The sequence below is a fragment of the Lissotriton helveticus genome, chromosome 1_2 (assembly GCF_964261635.1).
Source record: "Lissotriton helveticus chromosome 1_2, aLisHel1.1, whole genome shotgun sequence".
Classification (NCBI taxonomy): domain Eukaryota; kingdom Metazoa; phylum Chordata; class Amphibia; order Caudata; family Salamandridae; genus Lissotriton; species Lissotriton helveticus.
This window is the reverse complement of record NC_136058.1, coordinates 257535485-257552343: the sequence shown is the minus strand read 5'-3', so window position 1 is coordinate 257552343 and position 16859 is coordinate 257535485.

Genomic DNA, 16859 nt, shown 5'->3' with positions numbered 1-16859 from the left:
GCCCTGAGCAGTTCTTAGCCATGTTATCCAATGGGAGGTGGATAACATGGCTAAGAGCATTTGCTCGATAATGCATGAATATCGCTGACTTTTCAGCGATATTCATGCATTTCGGCCGTTTTTTATCGCATTTGCGATAAACCTTGCTAATAGCAAGGTTTATCTGCGATAAAAATCGCCGATTTGCGGCGATAATATTTGTCTCTAAACAAGTTAGAGACAAAAATTATCTCTATTGGTTGGTAATATGCCCCTTAGTTTCTTTAATATCAATTAACCTTTAAACAAACATTCGACAGTTTAACATTTTTTTAGGCTTAGTGTGGAGTAGAGTAAACAGCAGCCCAGAGCTGCAATTGACCAGGGGGCTGTATGGGCCGTACTTCGAGTATCAGTGCTGTAGACTGTACCAATTGCTTCCGGGTAGGAAATGTGTTTGAAGATAAGTATATGACAATACTGAATAGCAAGCAACGATGGCGGGGGGGGGGTGGGGCAGTTTTTCCTCTTTAACATGAACTGTTGTTGGTACAGATATGTTACTGTTGTGCATGTGGTAACATGCTGGAAAGTACGTCGACCCCATGAAAAATTAGTGGTTTAAATTAAAACGGCACAGTCCCTGACAAATGAAATTTATGTGGATGAACTGTAAGAAGCTAAAGCCAAATTGATTTCACACTTCAGGTCCCGTACCACAATATTGATTTGTAGTTATTCCAGTCAAAACGGTGTATCCAGTTTATGCACTCACAATATCGTGAAGCACTTTTCTTAACTCCACATCTAAGAACGTCAATGCTATTTATCTTTGAAAATGCTAGTGATTCTAACAATGGCCTCATAGTCCACCATACACTTCACTGTATGATTCTCCCACGGTCTCATTGTGTGTACCACTAGAAAGAATTCCAGGAATGTATGCTATAGTTCTGTGCTTCCAGGACTGAAGCACATCCTCTTCATTCCACTGTGCTTTCCACTACGCTATAATACCTCTCCTACCAATTTCCAAATATGTCTCAGCTCAACGGGGGCGTGGCTTACGCGCCGACGGGTGATGGCGCTGCCCGGCTGAGCTCCGTGACAACGCGGGACTCTTTCCTGGGTTACTGCTGATATTCCACATACGGACACCGGGAAAAGCTGGTCTTACACGGCGGAACATGGTACCCGTGTATTGCGGGCGGCGGCGGAGGCTGAAATTGCCGCTTTGACGTCTTTTCGGGCTGCAGCTTCTGCTCCAAGTTCAGGGACGCGAGCGGCCGCCATTTTGTGCCGCCGCGCTCGCGTCCCGTTTTTTGGCGATTTCGGCACTGTCCTTGCTCACATAATGCCGCCACAGGTCGCACTCTGCAAAGGTATGTCATAGCTATTGCACACTATGTCTCTGCAGCATTTTTTATGACACTTGGCGCCAGTCTCCGCCTCAGCTTCTCTGCTGCTACTAGCGTTACTTATTGGCGGCCATTTTGAGGAGTTATCTGCGCACATGATATCTATCTCCATTTCTGTCACCATTTGCCCTCAGCTGCCTATCGCATAAACCACATGGTTTCCATTCCCCATGGACGCTATGCTGCTTTCTCCTCCACTCCTTTCCTGGTTGGCTATTTACCTGTGACTTCCTGATTTTTGTTGCCTCTTCACACCTGCCATATAGATTGCAGTTGGTGCTTCTCCAGAGCCGCCTGATAGCCCGCCCAGGACGTCTCTTAACAAGTACTCTTTGCACATATACCTTTAGGGTCTCACAGCTTTTACTATTTGAATTGGCTTCCATTCCTGCGATCCTTCTAGTCTGCACCTCTATTGGCACCATGTCTAAGGACGCAGGTCATGCGAGAGCGTCTGTCACCGGAACAAACCCAAAACGCCTCAAGAATGACCCTCCGTCCCCTATTCGTACCTCTCAAAACCCAGTGCTGGACTCTATTTTGGAAGAGGTTCGTGGCTTACAACCTTTTATGGTGGCAACAAATGAGAAGCTCAAGCAGATTGAAGACAGATGGGTTGTCATGGAAACCAAAGTCCTACAACTGGAACAACGTATTAGTGATGTCCAGGATGTATCCACAAAAATCCCTATTCTCGAAAAGGAGATACAACAACTGAAACTTCACACTGAGGACCTTGAAAACCGTAACAGGCGGAACAACCTCCGTATTTATGGTGTACCGGAGTCCCTTGGGGAAGGCGACATGGTGACCTTCGTCCGCAAACTCCTATACGAACTTTTGGGTCTCCAACCAGAATCTGTTCCACTGAACATTCAGCGTGCACACCGTCTGGGTCGACCAACGTCCAACCCGACCAAACCCAGAGGTATCATCCTGTTGTTTCTGGAATTCACCGAATTGATGACTGTTCTCAAGGCTGCCAGAGCAAAACGTCGCCTCATATAGTCGGGCCACACCATCTACATATCCCAGGACCTCTCGAATGCTACAAATGCACGTCGCAAAGAATTCCTTAATCTGCGTCCTCGCATGAGGGATCTCAACATCCAATATGGAATTCTTCATCCTTGCCTCTGCAGGATAACCCACAATGGCCGTTCCCGTACCTTTGATGATCCTCAGAAGCTCCGAGATTATCTTCTCACCGTCTCTCCACCAACGATGGACACCAATGACTGAAACTAACTTTCTTCTACTTTTTGCAATCATTTTTCTAATGTCTTGACGACTGTTGTGGCCTTGTCTCGGTTTCTTTCCTGTCATGTCTTGCTCAATTTTCCCTTTTTATCGAATATATCTTGCTTATTTTCCCGCGTTTTCCTTGCTCGGCTGGCTAGGCGCCCGCGTTGGCGTCTCCATGCTTCCTTTCCTTGGTTCTTCTCTTACTTCTCAGGTCGGGTGTTCTTGCCCTGATCTGTTTCTTACCTGTTTCCTTCTCTTTTCCTCCTTTCTCTTTATCTTCCTTTTCACAGGCCATTGTTGCATATTCCGTGCTCATTCATGTTCGATTATCTTCTGTGTGTCCCCTCTTGTCTTTCTTCTTGTAGTCTCTAGTGTTCCTCATGGTTATTCTTATCTCGCTATATCAATGGTGTTGTTCCTTCTTATTTTGTCTTCCTATTTGTATCCGATTTGTATTGCTAACATGTTTGTCTTTCTTGTCTCTCCCCTTAGTTCCCTACCTGCAGTGTATTGGACCCAATTGTTACCCTCCTCCCATACCTCCCATCATGTGTAACTTCGTAACGTGGAATGTTCGTGGTCTTGGCAACCCAGTTAAGCGTCAAAAGGTATTGTCCCACCTATCCAAATTGAATGCTCAGATTGCTTTTCTCCAAGAAACACATTGTACAGATGTCGAATCGCTGAAACTCAAAAGGGCTTGGGTGGGTCAGGTGGTGTTTTCTCCTGCGATTGATAAGAAAGGGGGTGTTGCTATTTTATTCCGTAAAGGCCTCGATGTTCAAATTTTGTCCTCTCAATCGGACAATGAGGGTCGATGGGTTATGTCAAAAGTGTCTATACAAAACAAAACTATGGTGCTCCTCAATATCTATGGTCCTGTCCGTCCTGACCCTAAATTTTGGAATGATATCAAAATCCTCATTTCATCTTTTGATTGCCCTAATGTTATCATAGCCGGTGACCTTAACCAATGGTTGGACCCATTCTCGGATAGACTATCCTCCTCCAAATTCCAACCGGACAAGACTCATAAAGCTTTCCAGTCTGCTATTGCCTCCCGTCCCCTGTTTGATGTGTGGAAAACATGTAATCCTGAGTCACTCGAATATACATTCTACTCTAATGTCCACCATACTAGGTCCAGAATTGATTATATTTTGGTCAGTAAATCTCTTCTCCCTGCTATTCAGAAATCTGAAATTGGTTCTATTTTCCTTTCGGACCATGCACCTGTGTATGCCACTTTTGACCTTTCCCATACTACCACGTCTTTCAGTCGCTGGAAATTTAACACTTTCCTTCTCTCTGATTCGGATTTCATGTCTAAAGTTAAGAGTTTCATTTCTGATTACTTCTCCCTCAACTTACCCCAAGACACTTCTGTTTCAAACAATTGGGATGCTTTTAAAGCTGCACTGCGAGGGTTTACAATTTCTTATGTATCTAGGAAGAAGAAACTCAACAGGGCCAAATACACTACCCAACTCGCCAACATTAAGACCCTAGAACACTCTTACTTCTCTTCCAAGAACCCTGACACTCTCCATCTCCTTATTAAAGCCAAATCTGAACTTAATCAAATTGCCACAGTTGAAGCTTGCAACACCCTTTTAAAGATCAAATCCAAATTTCATGGGGGTCAGAATAAAGCGGGGAAAATGCTGGCAAATTACCTTAAAATCAAATCTGAACGCAAATCGATTGGCTATATTCTTAATGAAAACACTAATACGAAGGTCTCCTCTGATGAGGATATTGCACAGGTTTTCCATAATTATTATAAACTCTTATATACAGATGATACACTGCCTGGTGATGAGGATCTCTCTCGTTTCTTTGAAGGCCTTCCCCCTCCTCCATCCATTCCTACTGAATTTCAGCAATTAGAAGCTGACATTACCCCTCAGGAAATACTAAAGGCTATTAACTCCCTTAAGAAAGCGAAAGCCCCTGGCCCGGATGGTCTCCCTATCGAATTTTATGCCAACTTGCATTCCATTTTTGTTCCTCACCTTTTACAACTTTTTAACTCTTTTATTGCAAATGCCAAAGCGTCGGGTTCATTTTTGGATGCTCTTATAATCATCATTCCCAAACCGGACAAGGACCATTCCCTTTGCAAAAATTTTCGCCCCATATCCCTTATTAATTACGACTGTAAAATATTTGCCAAAATCTTAGCTGCCCGGCTAGAATCCCTTATACCTCTGTTAATCACGACCGATCAAGTTGGCTTCGTAAAAGGAAGACTTGCTGCAGACAATGCCCGTGTTTTTACTAATATAATCTCCCATAGCAACCGTTTCAAGGCCCCTTTAGCTGCCCTTTCTCTAGACGCTGAGAAAGCGTTCGATCGAATTAATTGGAAATTCATGTTTAAGGCATTGCATTGGTTTGGGTTTGGTCCTCATTTCATTTCCTTGGTTAGACTCCTTTACTCTGCTCCCCGCGCCAGTGTTTTTGTTAACAATCAATTCTCTAAGTTTTTTCCCTTTTCCAGAGGAACAAGACAAGGCTGTCCTCTCTCCCCCTTACTCTTTATTCTTTGCCTGGAGCCCTTCCTTATTAAAATCCGCTCTAATCCCCTCATCCAGGGATTCACACAATCCTCGATTGAGACGAAACTCTCGGCCTACGCCGATGATGTTCTGGTCTACATGGCTAACCCTGTCTCCTCCCTTCCCCCATTTTTAGAAGAAGTCCGCGTATATTCATCTGTTTCTGGTTATAAACTTAATCTCTCCAAAACGGAAGTCCTACCCCTTAACTCCTCCTGCTACCAATATATGTTTGCTTCCACCGATTTTGCATGGTGTCCCTCCAAGATCAAATACCTGGGTATTTGGTTCTCCTCCACCCTACGCGACACACTCAAACTGACCTTTACCTCCCTTACTCAAAAAATTCAATCACTCCTTCAGACGTGGTCTCCTCTTTTCCTTTCATGGTGGGGTCGCTTAGACACTATAAAAATGATGATTTCCCCACATATTTTATACACTGTTTCCATGCTTCCTGTAAAGATCCCTAAATTGTATTTTAATAAGCTAAACTCCATCTGCTCTAAATTTTTGTGGAATAATAAGCGACCCCGCATTTCCCTACAAAAACTTATAGGCCCTAAATCTGAAGGGGGGGTTCGTTTCCCTGACTTCCAATCATACCACTCAGCCTTTTTACTGAAACAAGCCTTTTCATTGGCGTTTGATTTTACTGATACCCCTGTACCCAGATGGATTGTAGTTGAGAGATCTTTGTTAAAGGATTTCACTTTTCAACAATCCCTTTGTATGTCCAACTGTTCATTTTTGACGCATTACCCTGTGTTGAAATATTCCCATACACTGCTACACAATATTTTTTCAAAAGACTCATCGCCCTTACAGATTTTTCTTTCCTCTAGTATTTGGTACAACAAATATCTTAAATATAAGGGTAAATCTTTCTACTTCAAGTATTGGAAAGAAAAGGATATTATGTTTGTCTATCAATTCTTTTCAGATTCATCCATTCTTTCATTTGATGAAATGCTAACTAAGTTTGATTTATCTGTGCAACATCGTAATGAATTTGATATTATTGCTAATGCCATTTTGTCTCACCTATCTACCCTACCTACGTTTGATACCCTTCCCTCCCTTATTCCTTCCACCCCTCTATACCCGTTGTTTACTCAGCAAATACCCAAAGCTGCTTTGATTTATAAAATGTTATTAGAGAATGTTGGTCCTAGACCTAAAACTGTTCATGAAGGTGCTTGGGAAACTGATTTCTCTTTATCGTTATCTATTGATACTTGGAATCGATTATGGTCCAAACTGTTTAAGACTTCGGTTTCGGCCCGTATTACTCAATCACTTTTTTTCATTTACCATAGAGTTCTGTTTACCCCTATAAGCATTACCAAATTCTCCCCTTCCTCCTCTCCCCTTTGTTGGTCCTGTTCATCTCACCCAGGCACACTTAAACACCTCCTATTTGATTGCCCACGAGTTATTACCTTTTGGAAATCAGTTTGGAAATACTGTATGCGTATTTTTCATTTTTCTGAACCGTTTTCATCGTTGCATATTTTTCTAGGTTCTATATCTGATGTTTTGGACTTACATTCTTATAATGCAAAATTGTTTGACCTATTCATTGCAACTGCTTACAAAGTAATCCTGTCTTGCTGGAAGGATAACTCTAAACTGTCTGTGCAGACTTGGTGGAATTTTGTGTGTGATGAGCATAGAATTGCTATTGCTTCTTCTTCGTCTGTCACCTTAAAAATTAAGTCTGATCTTACCTGGCTACCTTTCTCCACCTTCTTATCCTCTTCTCCCCCCCCTTAACCCCCCTTCCCCCCTTTCTCTTTCTCTCCTCCTCTTTTTCTCTTTCCTTCTTTTTCTTTTTTCCTCTCTATAAGGTTTTCTTCAATTACATGATTTTACTTTACCGTTTTTCTTTTTCTATATCTCAAAAATTGTCTTTCATGATTATCTCCTATTGACTTTGCGTTATCTTCTGTTGTGATATTATGATGTATCATTTTTCTTATGCTTAATAAAACTTTATTAAACAAAAAAAAAAAAATGTCTCAGCTCAACAAGCAACTGGATCATTATGCAGCCACACGGTTATACTCCTCTAGGATTATCGGCCATATGATCATATCTCTCTTCAAACTCTGTCGTTCTGTTTCTATGGTACAGCTTTCTTGCCACAATCATGGACAAAACCATCTGTTTGCAAAACACCTTGCATTGAAAACTCAAATATCCGTGGACTCTTATCACCAATTTTAGTTCACATTTCTTCATTGAAACCACTTTTTCCATTAACTTTAATGCCACCCCCTCATGCTTTGTACAGTTTTGTGCACTATTTGTCCCAGAGTTTTTTTTTTACCAACTTCGGTTTTTCGCTCAGCTCCCTTCACCAGGACTGAATAAGGTATTCTGACCCAAACTTCAAACCACTCTTCACTCATCTGTGCCTTTCAAATCACTTAACTCATCTATGCCTGCTACCACTCTGGATAATACAAATAACCACGTTTACATCTCATTTTATTTAACCGGAGTGCTGACCTGTGCCCAGAAGACAATTGCAAGAGCTAGACTTTCTACTACTGGTGCGCCAGTCTAGGTAGGGGCATCACCACCGTTTATATGATGTGGGACGAGGGTACACGGTGAAGCAACCCCTCCTAGAAGGTTTCCACAAGTCAACATATGGCCCCGGTGGCAGCTAGAACACAACCCTTTGGAGAAGCTCCCATTCATTTTTAACATTCCCAAAGCTGACCTTTTTGCTACTAAACTTGGAAATGCAGCGACTCCTAGTATATTTCTGTGGCTGCTTTACACAGACAGAAAATAGATTCCAACATCTTTGTTGTTGATGTGATGCCTTATTAGTTGCGATTTAACAGGTAATTAATTCTACACATATACTGATGACTGCATTTGTAAACGGTAGAGTGCAATGACAGGAATGGTGAAATGTGAGGAGTATGCGCCAACCCCGCGACCCTTGACAAAGCCAGTGTAGCCCTGCATTATTTAAACTGACATCCCTTATATTGTGAAACTGCATCAAGCATCGGTGAGTGGTAGTGATTATGGGGGGTTCAAGACAACCAAGAGGACGTGTTAAGGGCATCGCACCAATAGGTCTATATTTATAATGCATATTTAATAGCGTGTAATAAATGTACTTTTACAAAGAACAAGAAATGAGAGAACAATGTGTTAACGACTGCTAACTTACACCAACAAGTAGGTCTTGGACTGCTCTCCTTTACTACCAGAAAGTCGAGTGCTACAAGAGGGATACTTGTTCCTCCCCACCATCCTGCACTAAAACCAAATCTCACAATCGGGCTCTCTTAATAAAAAGGAGCGATGCTACACTACTACAAAATTGGAGTGCCATAAAATGGTCTGTCAGAATCCGGGCCTCACCTTTTGAAGAGGACTGCTCCGGTTCTTATTACTTGCCTGCTATATTGCTGGCCACCACTGTTGAGAACCTGCATCAGAACAGCAAAGTTGCTGCTAACTCAGCCGCTATTCTTCCTGTCATGACAAGTTTTAAACCAACAACCAATTCTGGCTGTTTAGAAGTACCTGAATGCTACCCTCAGTGTAATTACTTTTATCCCTATACATTAATATTTCACAATAACTTTACTAATCCACAGTAAAGAAATGGACAATCCTAGGAGGGTTGGAAAAAGCATACAAGCAAATGCTTGAAGATACATTTCATAATACATGGCATAGTTTCATGGTGGCCATTTCCTTCTGAACAGTCAAGAAGCAACAGTCTGCACAAAGGCATAAGTAAGTCCCCTTTCTCTGCACCAAGAGCAGCATGGTGCACAATTTTACTGTAGGCGCTCAGTATGACCAATCTGGTAGCCAGAATCTACTGCCCCTTTCTTCAAAAAAGAGGGCAAAAAGCCATGCGCTTCTCTTGTGAGCTGAAAAGTTACTCCAAGATTATTTTTTCTAGTAATGTTTTGCGCGGTAATGTAACACGATTAGGAGCTGCAATTTGATGCTGTGCGTTGGCATACATTAACATCCATTAAACTTTAGAAATAGGTTCGACACAAGCATATAACAAGTCTGGTCTCAGGAAGCTCTAAAGAGCGACGTACATCAGAGGCAGTACATGCAGGAACAGCACACAGAAAGAAGCCTTCGGAGCGTTTTGGATACCATATGAGCATGAAAGCAAGGTACAATATGCAGATGATCCAACCTTCACCCTTCGGGCTGACAAAGAAACCACAGGCGTTTTCCAACATCTGATGCGGCCGGGGAGGTCAGCGTTTGTTGAACTTGACTGGTCAAAATGGATCCAACGAACGTTGTCCTAGCCACGCCCACCATTACTACCTGGCGTTTGCCGAAAGGGCTGCTTTCCGTGCCTCAACCGGGTGATTTGAAAACCCAGGCGTGGATTTCACATGTTTAGCAATTTTACGACAGGCTATGTTGGAGCGGGAGGGGGTGGCGGGTGCGCGCCAATAAAACAATTCCCTGAATTAAACAAGCAAACAAACCCCCCCGGCCCTCACTTACCAGATGCCGTCTACCTCCGGTCACAGAAACGCTGGAGCACGCACACCGCAAGTCGGCGTGGAGCTCGCCTCGGAAGAGACGCGGGAGGACGCTGTGAGCGTGCACGTTGGCGTTCACAGACCTGAGTCGGCTCGTGCCCAGGTCTGGAGCGGCTCGTGCACAGCTCTGACTCCCTTGTGACCTAGCAAGGCGGCTATAAGTCTCGTTGGCGGCAGCGCTTCGCGCTGCAACGCCAGCGAGACCTAATAAAAACTATTCACAGAAACAATTTTTCTCCTTCACAGTATAAATCAAACAATTTTGTGACAGCACTTGATAATCGGTAATAAAAACGTTACATTAATATGCATGATACATACAAATACTCAATTTCAATGAAATCTTCCAAAACCTCCATTTGTGAAGTGGTAAGATTCTAACTTCCTCTAACTCATAACATTTTATAAAAGACTTCAAAAACTGTCATATGAAGATTAATGTACCAAAAAAGCGTTGATATTGTGAAGAGAAATTCTCCCCTACTGTGCACATTTCCGGCTAATTACTATTATAAACACATTCCTATTCCTTCAGCTCAATCAAATGGAAATGTAAGTACCTAACAATTTCAAAGTTAATCAAGACGATCTTACCTATATGTATAATTCAATCAGTGGCTAGACCTCAACTTCCCTTCCCACATTTGGTGGCCTCTGTTATATTCTCTGGAAAAATATATAGGAAAAGGTCCAAATATCAGCAAATAGTCTATACTCAGCGTTCTAACAAATCATATATCCCAGCGTGTAACAACCAAAATGAGCTGCTTACCACTCCACTATCCATAATTCCAAAAAAGGATTAACGTCACTATAGGTAATTTGAGAATTTCACTCTTACGTATCTGTAAAAGAGTATACATACAATGACTTTTTGAGATTATAAATCTAGAAGACATGCTCGTGATTCCACAGTTACCAACAAATTCTAACCAACTTTGACATTCTAACCTCACCTGATCTCAACAAATTCAGCACATCCAATGCTGTTCTGTCAAAAACAAAAATAAAAAATATATCCTTATCACTACCAATTCAATGAAAAACTATCCAAGCAACAAGTTAAGCTGTGATCTTCTCCTCCATCACCTCTTACCTGATTTAAAGTCTTGGAATTTCAATAACGGGAAGTCTGTCGGCGGCACCGGGCATCTCTTCAGGCCTACGTGCAATTACCAATCTCGAGCGGTCGTTATTTAAACCATGTCTCAACCAATAACCATCCTTCCCCGTTCGCGCTAAAACTTAGCGAGGTTTCCTCACCGGTCCGACTCGTATTATTTCCGCTATAACTATTTCTCACCGCCCTTCTTCATGTAGTGTTTCCGGTCTCCACATCAACAAATCAGCATAAAGAGCTCGAAATTAACTAGGTCTCCTCTCCGGTCCGACTCGTATAATTTCCGCTATAAATATTCCTTACTATCCTTCCTCATTTAGTATTTCCGGTTTTCTCAACAACCAATCAGAAAAAGTATCGCAAGTGTGCTCCCATAGCGAATTCAGATAACCCCTTCCCTATCTAGTTTGCCAGTTAAATCTGTCCCGCTATGCCGACAGACCTACCCTAAGCCATATCAAGTTTAGTACACATAGCATAACGTTTATTAACAACAGATACCCAACTGCTATATTAAAATGCAAAGAACACACTATGTATCAATGTCCCTCGATTATATCAATGATGTCTAATTAAATTCCTTACAAATTCCTTACAATTCATTCTTATTCCTAAAAACAGTTAGACTTATCCAAACTCTTCAAGCACGTCCTCGTCCTATATCCACTGTGCCTATAAATTTGCAAGCACTTAAGTTGAAAGAGACTATGTGACTTGATGTCAACTTTTAGTACTCAGAGGAAGTAATGTAGCTCATGTTCAGTGTTGTGCCCACATTGTACTGCCCTACAGCGACTGATCCATCTCGACTCCTGCTGTCGTAATCGCAATACCCAATCCCCTCCTCTTTTGGAAGGCATCACTTTCTGTAACCCATGGAACCTGATCTTAGTCTTCAAGTTATGGTGTGTTCTGATATGTTAAAAAATCGGTGACTTGTCATCCCGATTTTGAATTGATCTAAAATGTTCCTGAATTCTCAATTTGAGCTTTCTTTTAGTGCTGCCAATGTAAACGTTGCTGCATTCGCAAAGAATGGCATATACTACGCCCTCAGTATTACAGTTTATGAATTCCTTGATTATGTGTACCTGACCTGTATTAAAACTAAATTTTTTAGTTTTGTTCATACCCAACTCGCACATATTGCACGATCCACAGGTATAAAAACCCGCAGGAGTTTGGGATAACCAATCTGACTGTCTCTTCTTAATAGGCTCCAAATAATTGCTGGTGACCATTTGTTTCACAGTGGGGCTTCTCCTGAAGATTACTTCAGGCCGCTCTCCTAGTGATGATGCAAGTAGTGGGACACTTTTAAGAATATTCCAGTTTTTATTGAGTGCCTTATATATATCTAATTTTTGAACACAATACTTAATACTTTGACCCTGTGATACTTACACGAAGTGGAAGTCGCTCCCTCAAGTCATTGGAGGTTACATTTGACAGTTTGTGGATCCTTGGACGGTGGATCCATTTGAGGTGTTGAGCGGACTGTAGACCTAGAAAGGATAATTCATTGTGGATTCATTTATAAATTTGGTTATTTTCTGTGCTTCAGTGCCTTCACCCTCACCGTTGTTCTTGATAGAATATGGTGACAAACAAGGAATCAACCTTACGGAAACCAGCCGTACGCACCAAGTAGATGCGGAGAGCCCACAGCACATCCAACGAATGGAGGATCACCTCCTCGGGAGAGGCAGGATCCGGAAAAAGCACCGGGAGAACAATATCCTCCTGACAGTGAAAATAAGACAACACCTTAGGAAGTAAAAACGTACTCGGGCGGAGAATGACCCTGTCAGCGCAAAAGCGCAAGAAGGGGGTAGAAGCCATCAGGGCCCCAATCTCACCAACTCTCTGCCCAGAAGTAATAGCCACCAGGAAAAGAACCTCAGCAGAAAGGAACTTCAGGGCCACAGAGTCCAAAGGCCCGAAAGGAGGACCCGTCAAAGCCCGCAGGACCAAGGGAAGATCCCAAGGATGCACAGGAGAACGAGAAACAGGGCGCTGAATCGAGAAACTCCTCAGAAGGCGAGCCACCAACGGGGAGACAGAGGACACAGAGAACCCCGAAAAGCAAGAATGGCAGCCCACCGCGCCCGCAGGGAAGAAACCACAAGCCCCAAGATGAAACCATCCCCAAGAAGTCCAACACCCACACAGCCACACAGGAGGCAGAAGAGAGACCCCTCCCAAGACACCAGGAAACATACTTCCAGTGATGGGCATAGGACATCAAGGAGGAAGGGCGCCGAGACAGCTGGAGACATTGGGCAACCTCCACTGAGCAACCCAGACCCAGCAAACACAACCACTCAAGTGCCAAACCCCCGGCCGGAGGCGGCGCAGGGAAGCAATCCCAAGAAGAGGAGCCCGCAGAGGGGAGGGACACAGGGGAAACCTCCAATGTGGGCAAACAGAAAAGGCCAGAAGAAGGGGAAACCAAGACAGCCGAGACCACCCCGGAACCATAAGGACAACCGAAACTTCCGGGGGACCTGTGGAATCAATCTCCTTCCCCGGAAAATAGACCGCCGACAGAGACAAGAGACTTAACTCGGCCCAAAGCCTGATCTCCCGGGACAGGAGAAACAGAGAACGACACATGTCCCCATGGCGATCCACATAAGCACGATCCACCCGGCTGTCCGCCAGCACCGAGACCGCCCGACCCCGAAGGAGAGGGGCGAACCACAGAAGAGCCAACCAAACAGCCCTCAACCCTTACCAGGTCGAGGACTGGAGGGACTCGAAACGGGACCACCGACCCTGAGCCTCGGAGGCACCCAGAACCGCACCCCAAACCAAGGCACTGGCATCCGTGGACAACACAACCACAGACCGAGGAGGAAGGAGAACGAACCCCCGGGAAAGAGACCGAGGGGACAACCACCACTGGATATCCGCTTGAATCCCCGGAGTGACAGGTAACAGAGTCCCGTAGTCCAGGGAGGCAGGATCCCAGTGCGACAGGACAAGTTGGAACAGGGGATACAGACGTAGCCCGGCCCAAGGAAGGAAACGCAAAGTGGACGCCATCTCCCCCCCCGACTCCTCAACCAGAGACGAGCAAACACCCGGGACTGGGACAGAAGCCAAGAAAGGTGACGAAACAAAGTCAACCGGTGCTCCTGGGAGAGGAACACCATGCCCAGGTCCATGCGGAAGAGAGCCCCCAGGAACTTCAGGGACTGGAAGGGCACCAGGGAGGACTCCCGGCGGTTGATGAGTAACCCAAAAGAACCCAGGAGAAGACACGCCTGGTCCACAGCCGACAGCCGGAGAAAAAGAAGGAGAGACAATCAACCAGTCATCCAGAGAGGGAAACACCTGTAGCCCCCTGGAATGAAGAATACCCACCAGAGGGGCCAAGAGCCTGGCGAAAACCCTGGGCGCCGAAGAAAGGCCGAACGGGAGCACCCGGAACTGGTAGTGAAGTTCCCCCACAGCAAACCGGAGAAACCGCTGGACCGCCGGATGGACAGGAACGTGCACACACGCATCCATCAGATCCAGGGACGCCAGAAAGCCTCCCAGAAGCACCAGAGGCAGGAAGGATAGCAAAGCCACCAACATGAACGCACGTCCAGGATAGAAAAGAACGAACCCCTAGAGACCCAAAACAGGGCACAGAACAGGAAGTATCCATCATGGAGACCAGGAAGAGGAATGAACAACAACCCTCGCCCCACACCAGAAAAGGAACCACCACGACAGCCATCTATTACAACAGAAGGCACACACCTCCAAGCAAGGCCACCCCCGAAGAGGTTGACGGGGCCGGGAAGGGGGTCACCCAGAAGACCGGGGGGGGGGGAGAATCCGAACCGAGAACCCATGGACACAGGCCGCACGGACCAGGCATCCAGAACCTGCAACCACTGGGGCAGGCAAAAAACAAAGGCGCACCCCCAGCCGTGGTCCGGCCACCCAGGAACCCAGAAAGGGCCACCGAAACAGGACCGACGTCCAAGAGGACGCAGCCAACCAAGTACGCATCCAGACATGACACCAAGATATACGTACAATTCCGAGCACCAACCCCAAACACAAGGAAAATAGCGACCGCTACAGCAGGCTGCCAAAAGAAACAAATGAAAAAACAGAAGGGGCACTTACCCGACCCGCAGCTCCGCTAGGCAGAAGGTAACAGACGAAGTCAGAAAAAAAGGAACAGGATGTTCTATGACGCACTTCCCCCTTTATCCTCACCGGATTGGTGGGGCCATATTGGGGGAAGTGCTGAAAAGCTCTGCTAGGTTTTAGGTTTCCGGGGAGCAGACTAGCTGCTCACTTGTAAGGAATGGGACGGGGAGACAGGACGAGGAGGTCATAGCCAATGTTCCCTTTAGATACACTGTAAAACCGAACACGGGCAGATAGGTATATGAAGGACAGTCATTGAGATTGCAGTCAAAGTGCATCTTCACTGATAGGTGTGCGAACATTCTGCCAGCACAGAGGAATTGGGGTTTAGAAGAACATTGTTGGCCACATAGAGACATATTCCTGCTAGCAATCCACGGGATCAAGGGCAGACTGTGCGAATGAGCCAAAAATGGCCAATGCACATAGAACTGCAAAACTGGCTGAGGTTAGGCACGTTTTTGGGTTATGCAATGTCGGGCATTCCTCTAGATGGAAATTGTAAATGTAGGCCTTCGTGACCTCTCTTGGCAACAGAGAGGGAAAAACAATGAAGAAATAACACATGAATTTTAAAAAAGTGTAATCCTTTCTCCCTGAAGCATAATATTTTGAACAGAGAACACAATATGTCATGGCGTTCCTTCAAGTGTTTCCTGCAGGCCAAATGTGTGGTCGGAACACAAAATACCAGTCTTTCCATGCTTACACCTAAGCTGCTTCTGCTCCAACAACAAGACAGTGTGCGCAGACATTGACTGTTCCTATTGCCCACAAGCTCTTCCATATGTTAGTCCCCATGGAAACCTTTGAAGACCCTAGAACCTGTCTTTAACAAGCATAGGCAAAGCCAATTGGTCTCACCTACGAGATAGCTATTAGCTTTGTCAATGTCTTTTAGCCATGTTGTATTGCAATGGTGGCTGCTGCGCAGCATGCTGAAAGTAAAAAGAAATGTGCTAAGACACAATCAGAGCTGGCTGCTGCATCATAACCTTTGTTTTAATGCTGGCCGGATGGGAGGCAATATGGAGGGAGGGCGTAAGGGGGTTAACAAAGGTAACTGACAGTATGGTAAGAACAACGTGGATGCGGCCAACATTAGCTGCTTCATATTTCTTTTTTTGGTTATTAAGGGGTGGGAGGCAGGAGGACACACTGAGGGAGGAGAGCTTTAGGAAGCATGGAAGGTGGAGAGAGGATGATAGGCAACACAGAAAACAGGGGCTGAGAACAAGCACTAAGACAGCGGAGGATGGGAGGACTGGGCAAGCAATAACAGAAGGAGAGAGCCGGCTGGGGGCAAGCGAGACAGAAGGAGGGAAATCGGGAGGGGGCAAGTAACAATGGTAGAAGGGAGGGTGGGGGCAAGCAGCAACATGAAGAAGAACCTGGACAACTGAGGGAGGAAGGAACACGGGGTAAAAGCGCATGAGGGAGCTGAAAAAGATGCACTATGCTTATTCACAAATAAAAGAGTAGCGCCCAGAAAATGAAGAGTGGAAGGACAGAGGTAATGTGTACATGCCCCAGGGGAGGGACAAAGACATGAAGAGGAAGAAAGCCTAAGACAACTGACCAATAAGAAGCAAGCACATGAGAGTGATAATTAACCAATGGTAAGCTATGTGCAGCCTCTAAGTCCACTGTTAGAAAACAAAAAGTATTGAAGAGTCAGCACATGTACTGCCTAGGTGAGGCCTAAAAATGTGGCATCCATGGAGACTTTAAGTACCTAAAGCCTCGGGCTAGTAGAACTCAAATTTTAACAAAACGAAATTTTCTAAAATAGTGTTTTTAAACTCTGGCGTTTAGCATTTTATTA